The sequence below is a fragment of the Helicoverpa armigera genome, chromosome 11, assembly GCF_030705265.1.
Source record: "Helicoverpa armigera isolate CAAS_96S chromosome 11, ASM3070526v1, whole genome shotgun sequence".
NCBI classification, from domain to species: Eukaryota; Metazoa; Arthropoda; class Insecta; order Lepidoptera; family Noctuidae; genus Helicoverpa; species Helicoverpa armigera.
This window is the reverse complement of record NC_087130.1, coordinates 1,725,825-1,751,710: the sequence shown is the minus strand read 5'-3', so window position 1 is coordinate 1,751,710 and position 25,886 is coordinate 1,725,825. Positions and strand designations below refer to the sequence as shown.

At 37.5% G+C, this 25,886-nt stretch overlaps 1 protein-coding gene across 2 annotated transcripts in view; it reads right to left on the bottom strand.

Annotated features, from left to right (window-relative positions):
* Positions 1-25,886, bottom strand: part of LOC110373699 (mitochondrial cardiolipin hydrolase) — a 106,462-nt gene that overhangs the window by 14,525 nt on the left and 66,051 nt on the right. For both annotated transcript variants that reach the window (XR_010276946.1, XM_049850530.2), the window contains one exon: positions 11,233-11,267. The gene's annotated coding sequence lies outside the window, so the exon portion shown is untranslated. The remainder of the gene's footprint in view (positions 1-11,232; positions 11,268-25,886) is intronic.

The following is a 25,886-nucleotide window of genomic DNA, read 5'->3' as shown; positions in this document are numbered from 1 at the left end:
GCTACCCTACATTTAGTTGATTATTATTGACAATCCAATTCACGCAAAACGAGCTCACTGTATCCATAGGTCGAGCAGTTGTAGGCTTGGATTTTGATTTAATAGTTTCTACGAGGGTCAAACTGAAAGTTCTTAGAAAATCTGAAACTGGTTACATTAGCCAGTTATTCGTTTTATTATATGTTTTATTGTAGTGTTAGTACGTCGAACACAGCATTTGATTCACCTCCGTTAAATCTTTTAATCATTTTACGGCACCAATCCACACTATGGAGTTTTTGAGCCTCAGTCAAATTATGAGGTATCCACCAGGCGTAAAGCTTCCTGACCGCTTAATGTTCGTGGAGGATTTTGTGCACTTGACTCATAACGATGCCTAAGCTTGTCCGAATCTGCTGATAGGTCACTCTTCTATCAGTCTCTATCATACGCCGCAAAACACAGATGTTATCTTCAGTCGTCGACGTAAAAGGCCGTCCCTCAGGTAAATCATCAGTGAGATTAGTGCGACTACGTTTAAACTCATTAAACCAGTTGTAAACAGTCGCACGAGATGGGGCTTCATCGTGAAAGGCCAATCGTAGTCTATCATAACTTTCTTGTTGACTTAAATGACATCGAAAGTCATAAAAAATCATTGCACGAAAATTTTCTCGTGTTAAATTCATGTTGACGTGACACAGACAATTTTCAATTTGCCGCCAAATCGTAAAACAAATGACAAATGAATTAAATATACCTATACAGTAATATTGGTAAAGAGTTCTATTTTCGAATTTTAGAATTATTTTTTATTATATTGTTTATAAGTGGCCAGTTCTAAAAACTTTCAGTGTGACCCTCGTATGATGGGATTTCAAGCAGGTAGTGGTATGCACCAGCCATCTTCTCTATTGAAAGGATGTTTTTTAATTTCAATAGCCTCGCGAATCATCCTAGGTAGGAATCGGTTTTCTTTTGCAAGGACTTGCGATAAAATCCGTAAAAGTAGTTTTATTTAAATATTTCAAAATAATAAAGTCCTTAACCCGAGCTCCAAAAGATTTTGATAGTTTGCTGACAATACACAAAATCTTTGGTGCCATGTGGAAGGAATTCGAAGGTACATTTTAATTTATTTATTTTCATCATCATCATCATCATCTCCCGAGCCTTTTTCCAACTACTTGAGATCGGCTTCCAGTCTAACCGGATGCAACTGAGTATCAGTGTTTTACAAGGAGCGACTTTAGGAGCGAATTTATTTATTTTGTTCTACAAAATATTGGACTGAAATAGAAGAAAAGTATGACAACTTTGCTAACAGAAAACAATGGGTTTGGAGTTAATGGGAACAAGCCTTCTTTTTATACCATAATAAGTCAATTTTGGACACCATGTTTATTCTAAGGGCGCGTTGCCTTAATTTATATTAAATTATTTTGTTGTTAGTTTTCAATGGTTCACACGTGTTATGTTATTATTTTTATGTTTACTCAATAAAAGTAATAATGGGTTTGGTTTATTGAGTTGGCGGTCAATGACAATTGTTGGGTGTTGGTTGCTTGTAATTTTGTAGAATATAGCGTTCTATTACGATATGGTCAAGTTTTCGTTGATATGGTCGCATCCCTATTGCAAAGACATTCACATTGGTTTATTGACCACTTCAGCATTTATTTCCGAAATGATGGAAATTTGTACTCAATGCAGAACTAAATAAAATTTCAATTGTTTCATTAACTTGTCATATTTTTAATCGAACTGAAAGCAAAAAAATAATGGCCAATGCAATGTAGAAATAACATACATATATTTATAGCTTATAAAAGTACTTGAACACACTACCATTTACACGTACCAAAAGATCTTATACAGAGCGAAAAATAAATAATCAAAAATTATGGTCAATATCAAACTTTCGATAAAAAGAGAACGGCTCTATAACATTATATTTACGCACGACACTTGAGCAGTTATAATAAAAAAATGAAAAATTTCACGTAAATCGTAACAAAAACGTACAATCTTTATTGAATTGCCAATATTATGATTGTGATAGTATTAATTCAACACTTTTGTGAAAAAAAACACGTAGGTACCTATAACAATATTTTAAACTCAATTTGCAGGCAATTTCGTATTTTTTATATTAACAGTGACATTGATGACGACCGGACTACATTTTTGTAAAAAATCTCTTTTTTTAATAATTCGATATTTTACTTAAGCCTTTCAATTTTCAGATTGAATCCCATTTCAATTTCATCACCAAAATAATTGGACGCTGTGAAAACTTCAATGTGAAACGTCAATATTTCCAAATTAAATTCAATCAGACAAGTACAGTTTAAGCAGGATTGACGAAATTTTATCAATAAAAAGTAACGACATCAGTACCAATTTCTTCCACTTTCTCTGCAATCGTTATTAGAAAACATTTTGTAAGAATCCACTTTCATAAAAAAGGGAACATTCCCACGACACACTCACCCCAATTTGGTGTCCAAAAGAAACGTTTCATTCACAACATATGCTTGTCTCGCGACCCTTAATCATCAAACTGTCATCTGCGAGGTGGTCCAGGAAAAAACCAAATAAATCTCTTGGAGCCTTAAAAAAATTCACTTAGCATTTTACACATTCATAAAAGTATAGGAGCAACAAAACGTAGACGGTGAGATGATGTTATCGCAAAGTTCAACGTCCAACGCTGCGTTTGTACGTGTTAATTTGAAGATGTTTCCTTATAAAGGATGGATGTAGTGTGAACTATTTATGTTTGTTGTGATCTGTGATGGAAGCGGGTAGGGTGCAGGTCACTAACGGGTCTCGTTGAAAAAACTCAGCTCACGACTCCCGAGTGATTGGTGTCTAAGAAAAAATGTGGTAAGACAGAAATTGTGAATACTGTGGGTTCCGTGGATATTTGACTATAAAGATAGTTGTAAATAAAATTGGAGAATGATGGATGAAGGTGAACTCATCCCAGATATAGAAACGAATTAATCAATAGGAGAAAAGCAAGTAACCAAATAGTGGCTTCAAGAAAAAAAGCTATATAAGAATATAAAAGAGAAGCAAACAGTACCTTACAAGTACAAACTTCATAAAAAAAAATATAGCCAGATGCTTACAAACTTAGCTTCAAACCACGACCCATGGATCTCCAAAAACTATTGAACTTGGGCGAAAAAACGAGGCGAGCTTCTAAGAACCGTCTCGGTTCGTGATTGAATCTTTCATCTAAGACCGTCAGATAGATGTATAGTTACTTAATAGTTTTTTATAGTTTTATGAAGGCTTATTAGTTGTTTTTTTGACGGTTCAATGATGTTGGCGATGGACACTGAGGCAGAGGTTCTATTCGAATTGGTTTGAGTAACGGATTATGACAATTGGTAGTGTTGATGGATGGTATATGCATTGAATGGTGTTAAAAGATCACTTTGTTTTGATATATATAAGGTAGTTTCAATACTGGATAAGGATACAAAAACAAACATATTCTGCATAATATGAAAGAATCAAAACCAAAAAAAAATATTAAAAAAATACTGGACTCTGTCTACCTAACTTCCTTTTCTTAAAACTGGTATCTGTTTCTCAAGATGCTCTCAAAAATACACAAGAATATTTTACCCTTTATAATTCAATCACATGAAAACTGAGAATTGTAAAGAGGGGCACGATGAATAAAAAAGCTAGATCATACAAATTATACAGTATCTTTTAATCCCATTGAATTAAAAGGATAAAAGGTATTATTTCCATAACATTATACGTTTACATTAATACTAAACACTAGAGGATATCCGGTAGTTTTTCGATCGATTCTTGGGTCCCACGCCCACAACACAACGAAAGTAAAATATTTTTTATCGATAACATTACAAAATTAAACCCCACGTTACATTTATCTGTTGAAGAGAGTAGACAGTCGGAAACAGATCTTATCGTATTGAGCTTCGTTCACAATTGATTTTTTGTCGTAAAAATCCTTCCCATTTCTACCTGAGTTTGCGCAAACAGCTTTCGGGGATTTGTTCGTTCCCGTCATCGCGTTAGTGAAAACCTCATTGCTCTGGCACCGGACACAACAGTAAATCAATGGTGAGAAGAGCATTTATCTAACAGCGATTGTCAAAACACGCACACAAATCAAATTCGTGAGTGACCACACGACAGGCGCGACAATGGAACTTCCGCTCCTAAAAACCGACAAAAGCTTTAATCGCTCGGTCGAACCAAATCAACCGTATGTTGTGGTAGGGCCTCCATTGTCATCATGTCACATTGTTTTTTATCAACAAAACGTATAAGGTGTGAAACGACTTCTAATCCCTTATTAAGTAAACGAACACGAGCATACAAAAAAAGTCTTGTCAATTTAAAAGCAATAAAATCGTCGGTACATGAGTTATCTGGAGTGGCGAGCGGTAAAGAAAGCCGATATATCTAAAATGCGTAAAACAGGTTCTGATAACACACTCGGTCCGGTAACGAGTGGCCCTTTCGAACTTTCACACGGAGTGCACATGTACGTACATCTCGTACAACGGATGTCGTCGCAATTACGAACGGCTGCGATTATTATTGCGCGGTATTGTGCGGCCAAATTACAGCATCTCGGCTTCCCATCCGGTCTAACGCTGCCAGCGTGACAAACGAGACTGGATCTTATCACCGAATTGCCAGATATCAAATTGTTGTGTGGACGACGGCAACCTTTGAGACGGCGCGCCGGTGAACAGGACGCAAGGATGACGCTCGCGATAGACGAGCTAATAAGGGCCGGACAGATCGCAGGTGAATGAAATGGAACAATCGCTGAGCGCACAATGCCGTCTCGACGCGATCATACCGCGCGGACACCTGCGGTGGCTACGTCAAAAGGTAAACTTCTGATTTATGGGCCCAAACATAAACGATGCGCTTTAGCGATATGCACCGGAGAAAATCGCGCCTTTCTACATTCACAAAAGCGTGTTCGAACTTGTTCAGCGATCAATGTGTCCATCCGACTGTGAGGACGCGAGATTTTGTTTTCATATCTCTGGAATAATGCAGCTGCATACAAAAGCGACACCCAGAGATGGCAAATGTATGAATTATTGTTTGAATGGGACGGATTTCTAGAACTTGTCTTTGACTTTGACGGTGATTCCTGTAATTTGCACAATGAATGTTGATTTAGTGCACCTGCATTGTGCATGCGCGTTTTTGCTAGGTTTCGCGACAAAAGTGTCGGATGCATAGCTACTGGGAGCAATCACCCCTGCAGTGGAAGGTACGCGGCGGGGACGCGCCGTGAGTCAGAGCCCTCGGTGACCCGGTTCGCACGCAGCGTCGCCGCGCGCGCGCTAAGCTGCGTCTTATATGACGCGGAATTTATTGGCTTCAGCCACGCCTCGCCGATAAACTACTTGCTTCAGCACCCGACTCAAATCATTCACTCCATGACGTAAGCAGCACATTTAGGAATTCTGGCCTACAATTGCCGAGATGAGTTGGCACAAAACCTAGGCATCATTCGTGTATTATCTATTGGTATGACGCCTCATTAGTCTCTGGCTGACTGCTCCGGTTGAGATATTTGCACAAACATGGTTGGCGATCTGATAACTTTGATTGATGGCCAGTACTTTAATGAGGTGTTGTTGCCTTGGCAACTACTATTCAATTTATTACACAATACACACAGATAATGTAGCGTCCCTCTAGTAAGTGAAATGACCTATCGTGAAGTATACGAGGAGTGGGCCAAGTATGGGCCATGAATAAGCACTTTGTTGAGGAAGAGGGGAAGTATCATTACACTCCCTACTCTAATTCCAGTCTTCAGAATTTGGATAAATCAGTAGGCACATATGAACGATTCAGATGTTGAATATTCAAGCATAAAGCTTTAGAAGGAGAAACCGCTTAAACTCTACGAGCCTACGTCATCAGACCACACGAGCCCATAACGCGCTTCAAAGACCACCGGCTTACAGAACTGACAATCTGACTGACAATAGCAAATGATTACCAGAACCAGCTCATGACCGTCATGTAAACGTCGCAGGAGTGGAACACAGCCGGCGTCCGGTCGGGCCGGTACAGCAGATGCCGCGCCGACCTTGCGCGCACGCATAGCCATATAACCATATATCACGAGCGATAGCAGCCTGTAGGAATGTAATGCAGCCTCTATTTTAAGCCTTTATCGTCTGCGTGTATTTCTGCAATGGACGACATAGATCGGGGTGTGAAGCGGTCTTTGGTATGTAAAGGTAGGATATACGTTAAGTGTCGTGTCGAAGACAAGACAAAAGGTACACAGGCCTTATACATAGCCACGACTTAGTATTTTACTGTGAATTACCTAATTTAATCTACAAATACCTCACTGTAAAAAGATGCTGGTTTAGTTTCAAGATATGTAATGAATACCGACAAAACCCAAATAAACAAAACCAAGAAATTCATATTTGTTCTACCGTTCTTCAAAAACATTTACTGAAAATACTACCTATACTAAATCGAGAACATTAAATACTCGTGTACACAATCGACTCAAGAACCCAATAAACAATAAGATCGACGAAAAGATATAGTTTAATCAATATTTCAACGTACAAAAAACCACAATAAAGCGTATCATTTATTCGATTCTCGTTGTAAATGTCATAATAAACTCCATAGCGAGATAATAATACTGCAGCGTGCGGGTTAAGGTCAAAACATCCCGTAAAATAATGTAGGTAATTGGAAAAAAATGAATTCTAGATGTAAATGTCATGCCGCAAGCGTAGTGGAAATGGCTATGCGGTTTTATGGTGAAAAAAATATAATTATAACGAACAAGATCATTGTGGGGTTAAAATGATTGTGTCGGCTTTTACTGTGAAGTTGATTAAAAGCTAGGATCTGTTGTTGAAGATATAAAGGCTCAGGATTAAACATGGGCTGGAGATAATTTTGCTGACAACACATTTATTGTGGTTAGTCAAGAAGCTATCAATCATAAAAAGGGTGTCTTTTCAAAAACTGGAATCGTATATGAAAATGGTTAAAAATACTTATTCCGAGAATACACTCAAAATATGCCCTTGGCCTTTATAAGGGTACCTACAGGTAAAGTAAGCAGATATAAGTGGCCGTTATGAACAATACTACCTGGGTTTTCTCTCCCAGACTGCCCACGCATAGGTGTCTCAGCTTACCAGCGAATTTCCACAAACGATGACGTCATTATCCATGAATAACTTGGTTTTTCGGCTGGTTCACAACATGAGTCATTCATACAAAACAGCTGTATTATTTTGATAAAGATACTATAGTTTTTATTGAGCTCCAATGTTTGCTTATCGCGATGTTCGATCGGGAGCCGAAGTTTCGAGAAGTATGGTGATAATGACTTCTTGCTCAACATCATCATTTGGATGTCGATGATGCGGCTAATATTTGGAAATTAAGGGATGTACGTATCTTAAGAAGAGGTACCTACACAGCTACTTGAATTGATAGATCAGATAGACATGTATTGCAGCCGATAAGTAAGTCTTGATATGAAAAACTTAGATGAAGATTAATAAAAGTATACTTACCTACTTACATTTTTTTTACTTAAAATCATATCTAATCTCTTGTTTGAAAGCAAGAAATCATATATCAAATGCTTAGACAATAATTACTCATAATTCGCAGATTTCATGTCCATCGGAACTCAATTATCTATATCGGACTGTACTACAAAAGTTTATCATACCTATGAATCACTATTCCGGGAACGCAAAAAATAACGTACTTGAACTACATCCTCTTAATTAGCCAACAGATATTCTAGTACAATATTAATCAGCAGTTAATGTATTTATCATTGCCGAGGACCGCCCATTTGTGGCTAATCAACCATAATTATAATCACGCAACGGAACAAAACGACTGGTTACACTTGTTGGAAAAAAAATCTATCACCAGAATTGTGAAGCTTATAAACAAAAAGTGGAGTAGTATGATGACTTTTTAATTTATTTGGGACGTAGCGACAGGGTGTAATGACGTCGAAGTTAGGAAAAAAACGGTCGGATGACGATGCCGTTAGATCGGGATGGGCCAAGGTTAAGTGCATAAAAAATGTGGTGAGGATAAGGACGGGTTTGAGACTAGCTACTATGTAACAGATGGATTGAATGAAACTTACACCGAACTTAACACCCTTACGGTTTGCATATTTGTATATTTTGAAGTTGGTGAGCCGTATCAAGAAAGTAGGAATGGCAGAATAAAGGACACAAAGCTACAAATCTTACTATAAATTGTATGTAATTTATCGCATTAGGAAGAAAAGCTGTGGCATTGAAACATGGGTAATCCATCACAGATAGCAGTACATTAGGCGACCTGACTCCTAATACAATGTTGCCACTATCATCTCGAGAACCCACATACCAAGATCCTGTTACTCCACACGATAATTATACTAAGACACATACGGTTAACCTTTGAATTCCGAAGGGTTAAATTGTGGGGTATTGTTATACGCTGTGGCATTATATCAGTTATAATTTCCTGATCAATGATCGTAGAAAGTTCTATTGCTTGAAATGATCGATGAAATATGATGCCGATTGTCAATTGTTTACTGTTTAACAACAATTTAGTGAAAAAGAAAAGGATGAAACGGAGCGAGACATTAAAACGCTCAAATGTAGTTGAAAGTGAAGGTGAAATGGGTCAAGGAACTAGCCGGTAGCCCTCAAAAGAGAAAGCTGGGAATCGTTCCACAAAAAAGGATAGCTCTTCAAAGTGAAGCCGAATAGAAAACTAAAGCGTTGTAATATAATATGTCACAAGTATACCTCTTGACAAAAGCAGATTAGCGGCCTATAAGTATGTTAATGCTGTAGCTGTTTTTACGTCACCAAACGATACTATACTAAAAGACAAAAAAGGAACAAATGCAATAAACTTATCTACCGCAATCACAGAAAAAAATCAAAACGTAGATACAATACAAAACGGTACAAAATTATAAATATTTATGAAGTGACATCCTCTGGTTAGGCTGTTGGGTTCCATTCACCAAATGTCGCTATCTATTTACATTGTTATCGGCAGTTATCGAGGGTCGCCTTCGAGGAAGCCAGGGTTATCGTTACGAGTGCCGACTTTGTGATAAACCAATCATGAGAAGGGATTTCTGAGGATTCGGTGACCATTTCGGATGTAAATTATAATGTGTGTTTGAATTTGAACGGAATCTTGACTTGATATGGTCAGCGGCTTTTCCAGTTAACATTACATGATTCTTTAAGTATTTTTTGCGTGGCTTGGGCAGTTGTATGCCTTAAACAATAATGGATAGTGGTTATTTGATATGTAAGCCTGCATCTACCATGACTCATCCATTCACGGGTCCCCGTTAGTCAGAGAGGCAGCCATGACGGTACATCTATAAAATGGCAATAACACAGCAATATCAAATGTTTAATTTATCTTGTGTAAGTGTAATCAAGACTCGCACTTTATTAGCCTATTGCATTAGTCGTAAAGTCAACAGCTAATGATTCACACATACCGTTATTCCGGGATCGGTTACAAAGATTCAACTAGACGTGAATTGGGACGGCGATAAACCTCCCATTTCGCCCTCTAAACATTGGTCAGTTGTTCTAAATCTGCCCACACACTGTCTTTAAGTTTATTTGCTGTTCAATTGAGATAAAGACGAGCTATAAAATGGTGTAGGTATGTGAACCCTTTAGACTCCCACCTGATAAATAACAATGGTCTGAGGTAATCGTGCAAGTTTTGCGAGCTTGTCATAAGAATGGCGCAGAACATAACGAGATGATAAACAAAATTGTTTCAATGGAACCGGATCGTAAGGATGTTGTTACGTTTCTAAGACAGCTCCTTAAAAGGTATTCGTTTCCTAAATGTCTCAAGTACATTAACTGAGACGTTCTTTATAACATCCTTTATTCATAAAAGTGCACAGAAGCCATATGTAGCATGCAAATTTTGGTAACTTCGAACACTTGGTAACATCATTCTTACAACTAAAGATTTCCTTATGAATTTGTTTGAGGATGTACGATCGGAATACTTAAGAGGAAAACTATTAAGGAGTGGCAGAAATTACAATCAGATACGGTACCACAATCACTAAACTTATTAGATACAGATGAGGAAAATAGCCATCGCTCTAATAAAACGATACCGTTTGTCCAATATATTAACGTTACTGTGAAATATTTCACCAAATTATCTATCACAAAAACGTTTAATTGTATCAAGTGGAACCCCTTCACCGTTCAGATAGGAGTTAGAACTTTTATTTTGAAGCTTTGAAACCGCAAACTTTAGTAACAAAGTGAATTTTTGAAACCGTTCTGAGAATTTTGTGGTTAACGGTCAACGTGTTAAATGGATCAAACATTATTTAATTATTATAATTTATTTGAAGTACCTATTGGTAGTTCAAAACTATATCAAATTCGTTGTCTAATTACGTAAAGAAATTAGAGAGTTGTTCGTCTGAGATGTGGTAAAAACCGTCACCACCAAACAATTTTACGTACGCCTATCCTCACATTCAACAAGGATCGATAGCTATGCAAAACAGTTAACACCCAAAAGTGCAATTCAATTCCTCCCTTTGTTATTCCCGAATTGAAAAGCGAAAAAACATTTTCCCATTTCCTAAAATCGTTTAACACCATCAACAAAGCGGTCTGATCGAAGCGTCAAGTTCAAAACCGTGAATGAATCAACAACCGTTATTTAATTGCCAATATAAATTTGTCGCCGTCCATTCCCCGGCTTTTGGCGAAAATAAACTTCAATACGAAGTTACCAAACGCAAAAACCACAAATTCTCAGAAAATTATTGTGGCGAACAGGAAAAGGAGGTTCGAAACTTTTTAATTCTATTTATATTTCTTTAATTGGCTTAGAACACGAATGGAAATTAATTAAGTTTATTGTTAATAACGAAGATGATTCGGCGTTTTATGTGCGTCATACGCGTACGAATTGTACTAGATTGTAAAGCAATTGAACTGAATTGGTGGTAAAAACTATCACGATTTGCACGATCCATCAAATTATCAGTCATCAGTATCTATGGATAGCTATTGCAAAATGGAGCCGCCTACCGAAGATTTAAGTATCTATCATAAACTAGAAGCTTTCCAACAAAAAAATGTACGTAATTGTAAGTAGCTAAACAAATAAATATGTAGTTATAACAACATAACTCACCATAGTTGTTATCAAGGGGCCGCCTCGAACCTCATCTGGAACCAAAAACAAACATGATTTCAAATTAAGGGATAATGAAGTGTCGGCGTTTTAGAGTTCCGTTTGACGAAACAAAACCCTTTCTTTCAACTACTTTAAGTTCCTTTATTGCAGGAGTTAACGACAAATACAGAAAACGCCAGAATCACAGTGACAATAACGGTGCCAGTCAATATTTAAGTAGTTTCGCATGAATGCATTTTTATTGCAATATTTCTTAATTGTGCTCTTTTGCTACCTTATAAGAACAAAATGAATTTATTGAAGATCACAACTAATCCATTGTGATGAGGAACGAATTTCCAACAACTTTCCATTATCATAAGGAACCTTATGCTTAACACAGTTCGTGGATAGCCATATTTTTTCCCGTGCATCGTGTCCACAGTTCACCGCCTCACCGCCGTAGCGTGACGATATAACTAGCCATGTTTGTTCCAACCTGGAGCCGGTCATCAATTCATCATCACAACTAACTACTTTACACTGGCCTTTACAAAAAATAATATAACTTACGACTCCTGTACTGTTCGTGTCAGAAAAATGTAATCCGCCCGACTAGACCCAACTGTTTTCCTAGAGTACCTCTAAGAATTTCAGCGCTAAGTGTCTTATAATGAAGTTTCATGTACAAGTAATAAACAAGAGTGTCTATCGGGCCGCTTCCGCGAATGTATGAGAGCCCAATGACACTTAGCAATAAACCTTGTGATCACTAGACAATCCAATTCAGGAATGTTCCATCATAAAAAAGTACAGCTAAAGATGAAGAGAATGACCGCAAGCAAGAAACGATCACAAGTCGCAGGTAACAATTATAGACAACACAACACATCACTTTAATCATAGGAACGTTCGAATTAATGAAACTCCAGGCTAAATCGTTGCAACGCTCATAAAACATAGTCGTAAAATAATATTCAGAAATGCCATCACCGCCTGTTCTCACGGTGTATAGATATAAAACCCATATTATGTACGAGCAATTAAGAGGTACATCATATAAAAATGATTGCCAGACATCACACGATCCTTTTATAGACGTTGATGTTCGTACACTGGGCTAGTGCCAAAAAAATATAAAAAAACTAAGCGATCATTGATCTGCAGCATCACAAATTGATAATGTATACATACGTTCAATTTATTATCATGTCCAAACCTAAATATGATGTGATAATACAAAAAATATCTAATTCATTTTTGGCTGCTAATACAAATAATGTTACGTCAGTATATTGTAGGAATTGTCGTCCGTCTGCCTAAATTAGATGATCAAACGAACTCACATGTTGATACTACATCATCGGAATTTAAAACCCTGTCACAGTAATAGCTCGATTCTTGGGAATAACGTATATCATCACGATGTTATTAATAAATTTATCACCATACATTACCAATAAGCGCTAATTAGACATCGTTTATCACTTTCTTATTCTACTTCTTTCTTAATCAGGAAGAGTTTGTTTTATAAAAGTAACGTATACTTTACAACTAACTCTCACTGAATTTTATTAGTTTAGAATACCCGAAATAGTTTTAGACTTGGCTTTCGCAACTTCCGCAGAATATTAAAGATGTAATACCTTTCATTATGCGAAACAATTTATTATTTAAATCAAAGAAATAAAAGGGTAAAGTTTGCTAAGATCTTTGAAACCACACAATATATTTTAACCGATGACCATAAGGAAATAATAAACTTATCTAACAAGATGACGAATACAAATTACCAACATTATCGATGCAAGTAAGTATTTGATTACTCAGCCATGACCACATATGCTATTATTTATAACACCATGCATATGCAAATGTAACGAGAAACAATAAAATTCCCATTATTGACTTCTTGAGAAAACGTCGAGATCTCATAAAATACGAATTAGGACTAAAAATATGTGTCACACAATCTTATCATGTTTAAAAATACCACAATTATTGGTATCGTTAAGTATCAGCTACAAGTGTTATGTACTGAGTCATTTTACTATGCGCCTGCGCTCGAATGGCGAGCCGGTGACTCAAGTGTTTGCCAAACGGCTGCATATTAATGTAGTTCCATGGAAATCTAATCATACAGGATAACATGTAAATATTTTGGCAAATTATCTTGGTCTTTTTAGCTTATCTGTATATAGGTAGGTATTGAAGGAAACTTGCTCGAAAAACATTGTGTAATCATGAAGTAATACTATCAAGAACTGTGTACCTACATTTTAAAGTTAGTCAGTTTTTCATTTGGTCAACGCTATGTGGTTCAGTAGTTTTAGAAGCAAAAGCGTCACAAGCTGACCATAGCTGACCATATCCACAACAACAATATCCCTGTACAACAACACAACAATCATGTTAAACCTAGTACTTACAACGCCCTGGACCGGACATACCACCAAAATTCCTTTCATTAAACCAACGCACGAACTACAGCCCAACAACGGGCACAAACCGCTTCCAACCAGTTCACAACTAACTAGGCAAATAGAGCAATTACTCCGAACCTAGATCCTAATGGTTCTACAAAAAATGCCCAACAGAATATCAAGTTGCCAATTACTAATACATTAGTTTCCTTTCGAGTTAATGCAGTGAAAGAGTACGAAGATTGTTGTAAAGCGGAACGGAAGCTTGGGGTCACGGCCGTTGGAGCAAGCTGGCCGTTTAATTAATTTATCAGGAAAGACTCGACGAAATGTAAAAGGTATTTTCTTCCTGGTTTGCCGAACACCGGTATTTAATAACAGCTGATTTTGTGCTTTTTGTTGTTAACGCGGAATCGGAATCGTGTACATTGCTGTTCATCGAAGATTAATAATAGCACGATATCTCGTTGGAAAGGAGACACCACTTCTCGTAAAAGAAGGCCCCTAAATATCGAAGTTTTAATTCCTGGTTTGCAATACGGTTCCCATCACATCACTCACATAGTTTAACAATGCACATGCTGGCGGAAATAGTGGTTGTTCCTTCTCTATACTATAGTTCCATATTCTGGACTTTAGCCCTACCCAATCAAACGCTCATCTCAGTGAAGCCAAGACACCCGATCCTCGACATCCAGTTCAACGTACCGCAACGAGTAATTATCCACATGTAATTAAAAACCAATTGGTAATCGCTGGCCGTACATCAAGCAATCATGTACATAATTCGTGACAACGCCTTCTAATTCAATTTCGGCCGTCTTGGGTCGTCGGCATAGTTTTTCGTAAACTGATTTGAACCGATGACCCTTGCTTCCGCTGGTAGGAGCTTGGGTGGTAGATACACTACTTGGCTATGCTCGGTAGCGACCTCTGAACCCTGAGTCAAGCCGATACAAAGCGGTACGGATGTCAGAGTCTCCGAGTTCGCAGAAAGGATGTAGGCATAAAGCGACGAAGCTGTTATGATTCATTTGCAAACGAACAGTTGGTCTGCATTCATGAATGATGATGTGATCTTAGATTTTTGTACGTACTCGCTTTTTGTCAACCGTTAGTGTATCGACACAGATGTCTTATCGCAGGAAATTGTTGACAGTAACAAGTTTAAGAATTACAAATATAGCCACTGTTCTTGGATTGAAATTAATTATTTAGAGCAATTTTTGATCTAATTTGTAAACTGTAATGCGCATCATAGCTAGCTCTGTGATTCAAATAAAATATTTTTAGTGATCACCAAGTACAGGCAATCCTTTATATAGACCCTCAAAGCCTACCTAACTATAATCTAACTGACAAAACCACAAAAAGACCCAACTGACCAATCACCCTTAATTTTTTGCAAGCATTTATAAAACAAACACAAAATAAAGAAGGATGGACAAAGAAAACCCCTTAAAAGGCCTCGCTCACCAAGACCATTAACTATATTTAGAGACACGGGTATGAAGCACCATAAAATTTTGATTGGTGCGTAGGTCCCTGTGACCTTGTCCAGTAGCTACTAGTGACCAAGTGATTCACACGCCTACAGTCTACATAATTTGGACAACTCCGTCGCTAAATATGCATAAGGGTTTTATATTTTACATGTCACAGTTTTTAGGTTTCACTAAAATGCTGCGTCATTGCGATTTATAAGCTGAGTGCTCGGAAAAAGATGCTTTTCCTTGATCAAGACTGAGACCCTGAGTGAATAAAATAAGAATTGATAAATATAAAGTGTATTGAACTGATTTATATTCTAAGCAAATTACGCAAACTATAACCTTGGAAAGTGGAATTAAATCAACATAAATTCAAGATAGTATTCGGAATACAAAGAACACACTCGCTGAACCAGATATACTTAAATACAGGAATCTAAATGGAGAAACGCTTTTTAAATAATAATCGGCAGTTGAAACAGTTTCTCCAATACATGAGAATCCTTAACAAAAAGGTGTGAAAGACATAATAACCGCCGCTACTGTGTTTTTTTAAATTAGAGCACGTCCATCCATTCCTCTTTTTGGGATGTCGATGGTTCGAGACCACGGGAACTGGTTACAAAAGTCGATTTGATTCGGAAGCCAGTGATGCTCGTGTTTACGTAGTAAATAAACATTGTCGTCGGCAGGGGGCGCCGGGAGCGACGGTGTGAACAAACAGACGGACAAACAAATTGCATATTTATTTTACATAACAAATGCCGTAGTCGCCGAGGTACTTAGACCAAATAATGCTGCCAACGTACCCGCTTATAAAAAACTTTAAAATAAGAATTAATTTGACGTCAAGCAATTGTTCGGTGTAATCCATTACTATATTGTGTACGTGGATGGAAAAATAAGGCGTTGATAAAGATTTTATTGGCTGTTTTAGTTGCCAATGTCTTTATGGAGTCGGCAATATATTGAATTAAACATTGGCTACCTAGTTACGTCCCCGTTGCCCCGTTTATCTAGTTGCTACACTGTTCATGTATAAATAATCGAATCGTTACTAAGACATCAGTCTGCTAATAAAGCAATTGACTAGCGTTCTTGACTGACAACTTTTTGCACTGAAAACTGAGTTTTTGCGTCAATTTAATATGGGTGATGTTTATTTATATAGTTGTGCCTAATAAAGCAATCAGTGTATTGCGTAATAAGCTGTATTAAGTGGCAAATCTGGCGAAATCACGCAACATTCTTGTGTGAACAAAAACGAATATAAATAATAATCAGATTGAATCCATGGGTATCGGTGTGCGACCAAGCCGGATGCCAAGATTCGCTCCGAGCATGTCACAGCCACGATGTCATGTTTACATGGTTTAGTCATCAATCTATGTGTCTGGAGAGGTATAGTTACGCAAACGCGCAAAAAGCGAAGTGTAACGACCGGCGAACCGCCCTTGAACCTCGGAACACGTGCACTGACAGACAGACATGACGACAATATTTAACATTCAACACGTAAACTACTCCTAGCGAGAGGAAACACCGCCACCGCCGGTACACTGTTCGCTACGGAATGCATTATTATTAGATGAAATGACGTTCGTGCTCCTATCCTGCGATTACACCCATTTGCGATGAGCTCACAACGAGATTTTCGAAATTCATGCTTTACATTGCATCTCTATTAAGCAAGCATAGTTCAGTAAGCTTGCGAAAAGAGCGATGTACAACGGCTAAGTAAAATTATTCCTTTAGCCTCATTTGATATCTTTGAAAGATCACCAAAAGGACTCGTGCTGAATACGTAAAATACTAGAGCGAATTCCAAATGCATAAAGCAATCGTAACAAGCTTTTAAGAGCACATTCGTTGTCCTCGGCACGACTGCACCATTTAGATATTTTTGGCATCCATTTTTATAGCACGCAAAATCCTGCAAGCCTTTACGGACGACTGGATTGGGATACAATTTTGTGTGTATACCTAGCGAACACATTCTAGATCAGCACATAGGGTTTTATCATTTTTACCGCAGTAGGCACAAAGTGGGCATAATAAATTGGGTGGTCTGTGCTTGTGTAGGAAACATACACAGATATACAAAAGTCCATAGTCAGCCGCCCACAGTCACATTAAAAATGTTCTCATTTATTATACCAGATCAGTGAGATTCTCTAGTACTTACATCAGCTGAATGTTTTGACATGGCCGGCCTTGAACCGATATGATGGACAGTTGGCAAGACACCCGAAGCGATAAACCGGCGCTTTCGGAAGAAACGATCGTTTTTCATGGTTTTTCTCGTAAAACACGATGGATTAGAGATCGGGACGGAGTAATGGTTTTCGACATTACGTAATCCTGTTCTGGGTATAATGCGAGGTCGTTTGACTGAGGTAATGTATTGATAATAACTTTGTTCAGTGTTGTAAGGTGGGGTGGCAAAGAAAGGAAGAAATACACGAGATGGAGCACCTAAAATCTAAAGTGAACATTTGACAACCTTGAAAAGTCCATTTGCAGTAAGCCCTATTTCATATCACACAGTACCTTTTAAAGAATGTCTACACACAAGAATTTTGCCGAGAATTCGCTGTGAAATTTTCCTTGGAGACGGAAGTCATCCTTCGTCACATTTCGTCTTAGTGTCGCTGAACTAAGATGGCCTCACTACGCCAACGTGCTAAGTATTAGTTTTGCCAATGAACTCTACAAGGCCGACGGTACTTAAAGAATTATAATTTACGTAGACATGTGAAAAAGTGTTATGTATCAACACAGGACTTTCCCAAAATTGTTATTGACTGAAATTGCAGTAGACTAGACTGAAAATTTCAATGCTCTGTGTGCGAAGAAATTTATTTACTCTTAGGTTAACATTTATAAAAACTAACCCGTTTTCGGGACTAAAACAAAGCAGTGGTAGATAATTATTAATTTTGTAGCTAATTAAATGGTTGTCAGCCTATTAACTGTAGAGTTTCAAAATAAAATATTATTTGGCACAAATCAAACGATGGGAGATTCTCTATATATAAACAACATATAAAGGCAATGCTATGAAATTCCAACAAACGCCCACGCTGTACATCAAATCTTATTCGGACAGGACTGAATAAAACATCTAACAAATGTCCATCAAAGGCCCCAAATTATATCTAAACAACAATCTTGATGAGTTAGCACAACTGCAAAACGACAAATGGTTTATGAGAAATTCATCAACAGAGATGTAGAATTTGATGATTTTCCAGACGACGGGATCCCTCCTGTATCCTTAAGACCGTTGAAAGCGATCATTATTCAAATAAGAATAAGTAGAAAGAAGACAAGAAGTACTCAAGTACAGCCTACCTTGAACCTCGGGGGATCGATACAGCGTATAATAACCGTATTTATAATGGCCGATCGATCCCAGTGAAGCCACTAACATTTTTCATGACCAAGGCCGCGGTGAAAATAGATTGATGGCTCCCCTTTGACGAATTAAAGTGGTGCGTTTTGTGATACCTTATTGCGATCATCAATTTAGTGCGGGACAATGCTCCGGAAGGTAATGAGGAAACAATTTTTTAAATAAATAGCTGTTCGTATTGAAGATGTTATGCTTGGGGGAAGAGGTAACGATCGCCAAAAATGGTTGGTTCGTTATTTTCGGATCGTGTGCTAATCTGAAAATAATGGTATATTGTACAAACGCCAGCTGCCGTTTCCCGCGGAAAGTTGAATGAACTGATTAGGTAATTAATGGATCTGAACTGTTTGTGAGTTCTTTGGTTATTCAGCGTGTTGGAAAGTGTAAGTCGTATTTGTTGAACCGAGTTATTTTGCCACTAGTATAGAGAGATTTTACCGCAAAGTGGTTAGTCGTTTATGACTGCGAATCTACGACAAGTTTTAGTAAAGACCTTGACAGATCTAGCAGTAGCTAGATTTAACAACCACATTACGACAATGATGAATGACCTAAGACCCATTTCGGAGCGCAGGTTGAGCTACTAAATCCACTTTTCTGCATACAAAACTTCGTAAATTACATTCATATGACATTTACTTGTGTGAGATGTTATCTCAGTGAGTTTTCTATGGCATGTAGGTTGTACAATAAAGACATAATGGTATCATCATGTTTCACTGATGTGTATCTGGCGTCCACATTGTAGCGACGGAATTGCCTGCAAATTATAACGCGATATCAAAATATGGGTTTGTTCTCGTAATTATATGGCGTAATGGTAACTAAAAACATGCATTATGTACTGAAAACATAGTTGCTTTACTAATCGTTGTGCGGTCGGTTCATTCATAAATGGCGCTCAGAAACGGGTTAAATAGAGGCTGTGTTGTTTAAGCTTTTGCTTGTGAGTAGTTAATTTTTATTGAGACTGCATTCTTGAAAGGTTAATTGGTACATTGCATGTTACGATACAATGTGACACAGTATTTAGTAGACTTTGCACTTAGCTAAGCACATAAGTATGGAGTACACTAATGTTCTCTTTCGTCAGGTGCATTTGAGCGAGTATAAGCGTCATTTTGACTAAGTACACCATTCCAAGAGACGCAACATTAAACCGAGTTGACCTATAAATGTAGTGGGCACGATGTTTCTCACACATCTCGAAGGATAAGCATCTAAAAGGCGAGTGTCCTGAGCGTATAATTTTCCCAGAAGTTGTAAGGACAGACAGGGTCTCGGCCGGTCCCGTGACCTTCGCAGGACGACGGACGGCGTAACCTTGACCGCCAGTGTCAGTCTACCCACGTACATCGCACGAACCATAAACCACTCATTATGGTAAGCCAAATGTACTGCCAAACAAAATTGTATTTGCCGACGTCGGATATGCTAATGTCAGTCCTGACACCGCTTGAATAGGTTAGATTTTGGCTGCGAACTGTATAATTAAGTTTGCGAACAGTGCGCTTTTGTATTCAATTGTGACCTCTATGTGTAGGGCGATAAAGTTGTTGGTATAGTTGTGTATAGAGGACGGAAACTAACTTCCCTAACGTAATAGTGAAGTGTTTGATATGTCGGAAGTTATGACTAACTGAGTAGAACTATGTAGGAGGCTAGCCGGGCTGGATGTAACGACCTGCTTTGTGTCGCCCGCCTGTGCGGGAAACGTGCATTATTTTGATAATTTCATATTCAGACGGAGCGACGTCCTACTGCGAAATGCAGAACTATTAATATGACAATTATAATTAATGAAGGACTACGTAATTGCAATTCAAAATTTACAGCAAATTATTAAGGATTAATTTTATTATGATTAAAAGTAATTGAATAAATATCTTCAGAAACCGTTACACGGCTCTAGAACTTACCTAAATGAGAATAATATTGACACTAAATTACAGACTTACTAATTACAGCCTTGACACCAATACGATAGACATAACTGACTTTCAGATAAATTTTCAATTAAATTATAACTTCGGTAATTATCAATAAAATACCTAATTCGAAAATATGCGGAAAGTGTGAAGTTGATAATTGTGTAAAAAGATTTTCTAAGGGCAGTATCAGTATTTTTAAATTGTTACTGAACTATTTTTTATAAGTTACTCAACTTTTTAAATAATTTTGATTACTAGCAAAAACTTCTGACACATATCTAAATTAATTTTGCAACATCTCATGAAACGCATTCATTTTTCTTTTTATCTCCACAAAAATAACTTAGTAAAAAAACCGCTAATCGCACTCCCCAGGGTGAGCACCGAGCACTGAGCACCGAACATCAAAAGCATCAAAACACAACAGATTATGGAAATGCACTAAAGCCAACTAAACCTGATGCGGTCGGCTTTCTCAAACAATATTGAGTGTAACACGTAAAGAGTCTGTCATTATTATCTTACAATACATTCCCTGTTAATGGTGGATTGGACAGGCGGATACGGGAGTCAAACAGAGCCATCCGAACCGACCGGCCGACCGCCCGTCGTGTTTTTGCATTTTCCCCGTTATTAGGGCTGGCCGGATTACTTTTTAGTTATTACATTAGGTATTTATTGGATTGCCTTAGTTTACATTAGTTATGCTATTTGACAGTAGAGGTGAAGTGTGCGCTCCCAATTATTATAGGCGACCACATCATTCTCACATAACCTAAATACAAAATAATTTTAAAAAAACAAACAACAAACACAAATGTACTCAAAATGCGATGATTTTACCATTAGCAATAGGTATGGAAATTGATGTGGTAATGACGTTTGAACCTTATGTTAATTAATTATGAAGATTATGAAGACGGGGAGTCAACAATTGCTATTGTGGAAAGTGAATGTATGTGGCATGTCTGCTATTAAGCTTCCATATATTTATATTGTATATAGACATAAGTTAAACTAGAAATGAATCAATAATTACCTATATATGAAAGAATCTTTTAAATCGCAATATAAAATTATATTTGGGATTAAGTAATTAGTTTACCTTTTAAATACATTAAAGGCCGTTTTATTACAAGTACGAATTAAACAAATAATAAAAACAACAACATTATAGCACACATAATTATAAAAGTCTCAATTAAACGTAATACAGTTTCATTTTATGGCACGTTCCACCTCAATCATTTTATTTCTAAGTCGGACTAAAAGTGACTATAAATTGTTAAGCACATAACTTACGTGGCTATCATAAACCCATGTGTATTAACGACTCACAAAACATGTTAGACAATACTTAGAACGAATATCAGGGGTACTAAACATACAGGAATCTGATCAAAACAACGATCTCCTAAACACTCTTAGAAGTTTTTATGACAATGTCACTTTAGCAAGTTATAATGTTTGTCGAGAGTGCGGCAACCCTGGACAAAGTTAAGCTCTTATTTCAGCCTTATTGTCCGTCCGATATCTGTCGAATCAATCGGAAAGGTCAATGCCACCGCTTTGATAGCCAAAAGTTTGCACGTGGCCAAGTTTTTGCAACAAAACCCATATCAATCAAGGCCTTTTTATAGCTATAATATAGTTTGCATTCACCACGTCTTGCTTCCGAAAACGTTGGCATTCGAAACATTCCTTTTTTGTCACAGAGTAAGTTAAGAGTTTCTTGTAAATATTTATGATAAAAACTCTTCGAGCGAGTGCTTTTAATTTTACGTTTCGCAGAAATCGACTCCATTTTATGTGGTTTCAAATTAAACTTGTGATAATGGGTAAGTAACCGCAAGACCACGTCAAAATAAAGATGCATAAAAACTTCAATTAATTTACGGGTACCAGTCTAAGAGTATGGCCATAAAGTCCGCATCACAAACTTCGCTCCTTGATCAAATAACTGATAATTTTATATTCGAGGTTTTCCCAAAAAAGTGCTTACTCTAACAAAAAGCGTACCTACGTTTGAACAAGACAACAATAAAATAGAACATAAAGATAACCCGCAGACTCGAAAACCGGAAACTATAAAAAACGTAATATCATAACCGTATAAAAACCGACATTTAAACATATCACTGGAGGGAATCGTAAAACACCATCTTAATATTAGTACGTGTAGTTCTCGACTAGCGAAAAAACTAAAGTTTATGTTAGTGAGAATTTAAAGGCATAACTATAAACCCCCACCATAGACACGATCGCAATTAAACTGATCATACAATTTTAATTGCAGAGTAGTTTCATACTCCGCGGATTTATTGCTTATATTTATGATTTATTAATATTGACTTCTTATTCAAATGTGTGAGAGGATTTATAAAATTCTTGAATGGAGTCGACGACTTCTAACAAAAAAGAATACCTGACTGGTAAAAAAATAAACCCGTTTACGACAAAAACGTAGTACATTGTACTTATCAGATTAAGCGTATGGTGACTTAGTGTAAAATCATCAGCATGTTTATTTGCATTCGCGTCTCATAGTATATTTCCTATGTGTGACTGCGTTCATTTCCCGCGGCGCACGCGCGGACGCGAAAAACTTGCGCTCGCGCACCGATCTCGACAAAAACGCGTCTGCTCGCTAATGAAGAGTTGGAAGGGCATGTATTAATTAGTTGGCGCTCAGCGGCGCGTGCGCCAGCCAACATGGCGGACCGGCATTCCTTGTCAACTATTCTAGTCTTGATACGGTTCGAGTGCCTTCAGATATCTATTGTGGGCACAGGGAATTAACTTAATGGAAACACTTTCCTAGCAAGCGTTTTATATACTTCGTTGATGCACTCTGTTTAAATAGATTTTAATTCCACATTGTCTGCCAGTGCGGACGTGACCGATACTGTAGCACTTACATATATGTATATTAGTAGGTCTCTAAAGGTAGAACTTTTTCAAGTTCAATGTGATGCATAAATTAACCCTGCACGCCATTGTTTTTTAATTGCGCTTTAAGAATTCAAGCGTTGAACACAACCCTCTACGTGGGCCATTCACAAAAGTACCATAAAACAGCATTCAAAACGCATAATGGTTGTCCACTCGTCGACATCCTACATTATATTTAATTTGTATTCACGCGGTCGGATCCAGCGGGAAGCGATACGCCGACGTTATCGTCACAATTACACGCCGAATCTAATCTCCGAATCTGTGTTACAAAAAGAGCTATCATACGTCTGATAAACACGCCCACATCCTCTAATATTAACATGCACTCCTGTCTATGGAGATGACTAATACGTCTTTCCAACAAGACTTGAGTTTCGCAATGAAATGAACAGTGTGTCGTGTCACCGAAGCGTGCACTGTGTCTCGTATTCGCTAAACGCAATCAATTGTATTGGTATTACGCAATAGGAAGTCCACCGAGTACTATATAGTATGGCGGCATGGATAGTACGGAATTAGACCGGCAACGACCCGGCCCGATTTAGAATTGTCCCCGGGACAAAAAGTACATAGGAACCGGCGCGCCTAAACGACTAACGTGCCCCACTGTTACACCGAACTGAATTTTAATAACAATTTATGTGTGAAATAATAATCATATCTTATGAAAATAAACATTCATGCAAAAAAATTACAATCGTTAGCACTTAAGCAGAAAAACACGTTATATGACTTAACGCTAAAAGTTTGAGCAAATGTAACAAAACAAGCAGCCGTTGTTTACATCATTACGTATTAAAGCAAAAAGCTGCAGGTAGATTAAATCAAATGTTTGGAAAGAGCCACGGAGTAAACAAACACTTTCAAAGTCATTATTGTAAATGGAAACGATTTCACTTAGCTACAATGAGCGGTGTAAGTATTACAAACGTTTATAAATCATTTTTCTATTTCCTAAATGAAAGTGTTTTTACCTAAGTCTGTAGACTAAGATTTCCTTTATCATATAATATTTCAAGCGGTTACGAGCTCGACAGTTGGCAAAATCTAGGGATCGCTGAGTCAGGCAAATTGTTATTAGGGTTTTCCATAACAAATTCTTAGTATCAGCCTCTTTTTATATGACACCTTTTCTGCTGTCAGTTTTATGCTCCTTGAAACAATAGACTTCTTATTTACGCCGTTACATTTTTGTTACGCTAAACAAGAGGATCAGTTCACAACCAATGGGTCATTAACAAACCCAACCCCTAAAGTCTAAACCGAATTTTTTGTACTGCCCACTTGTCTCGGGTGATTGAACCCAAGCCGCGGTCGGTGTAAACGCATCCACGGCTAAACAGGCAGATATTCCTGGCCACGCGACACCCTCGACTCACCGTAATAGACACGGCTACAATGTCCCACACATGACATATATGGTGTAGAAACTTATGTCATTCGAACGTAACTTGAGATCGCGGAAGCAACGTAAATCATTGTCGCCGGGGAAATACGTTTGAATCAATTTTAAGGGAGTTGTTAGATTTTCTAGTGTTGATTTACGATGTAGGCCATTTGTCTTGTACGTTTTGTAGTTGGTAAGACTTCTGTTGCAGTTTGAATGATAGATGCTATTAATAACGTAGTAACCATTTTAGAAGTTCGTGAGAGAGAAAAATTTCAATCGAGTTAACTACTGGGAAAATTCCTTCTCAGAAATAGTTTGGCTTTGACTTGAGAGAAGGGACGTGTGAAACAAATTCTAATGTTTATATTTATGAAAGACATTTTGGGAACTCTTGTTAAGTAAGATTTTTAGATACACTAATAATAATTAAAGCCTAACTAAGTTCTCAATAGGAAACTACTCCACAAACCAAGTAACATGCACAGAAAGTATCACAATTAGTCGCATGTCACCCACCTTTCTCTCGCTGTCAGCCGTATCATTGGACGACCCTAATACCTCGCGCATTATCATAACTTGTTCAGCCATTACATAATTGCTTTGTACTTCCAATGAGAATGCAATCAGAGATACTTCGTACTGGTTCAAGATATTTAGATTAACTAACTGTACTTACATAGCTTTGTGTGGAATAGTTACGTTACTATTGACAAGTTTGTTTGTCGGAGTGTCTTATTAAGTTGAATCATCAAAAAACGCTTTATTATTTCAAAGTGCATTATTTTTCAACACAAGGATAACATTAGATCTGTTATGTTTTTTCTTTTCAACGTTCGACCACCAAGCCAGTTCTTTTAAATCAACCTGAATTAGGCCATTAGCCCTTCACAAACGTCTTATCAATCGACCCCAATCAGCGTATAACCATCTAATTGATCCCCAAGCAATTCGTACACGTATTAAATTGTCATATTAACCTCCAGACCGGACGTGTTATCTGTGCAAGAGGCCTCTCAGATGTATTAGTTAATTAATGCAACCCGGCTTCACCTTGACACGATCTCAACG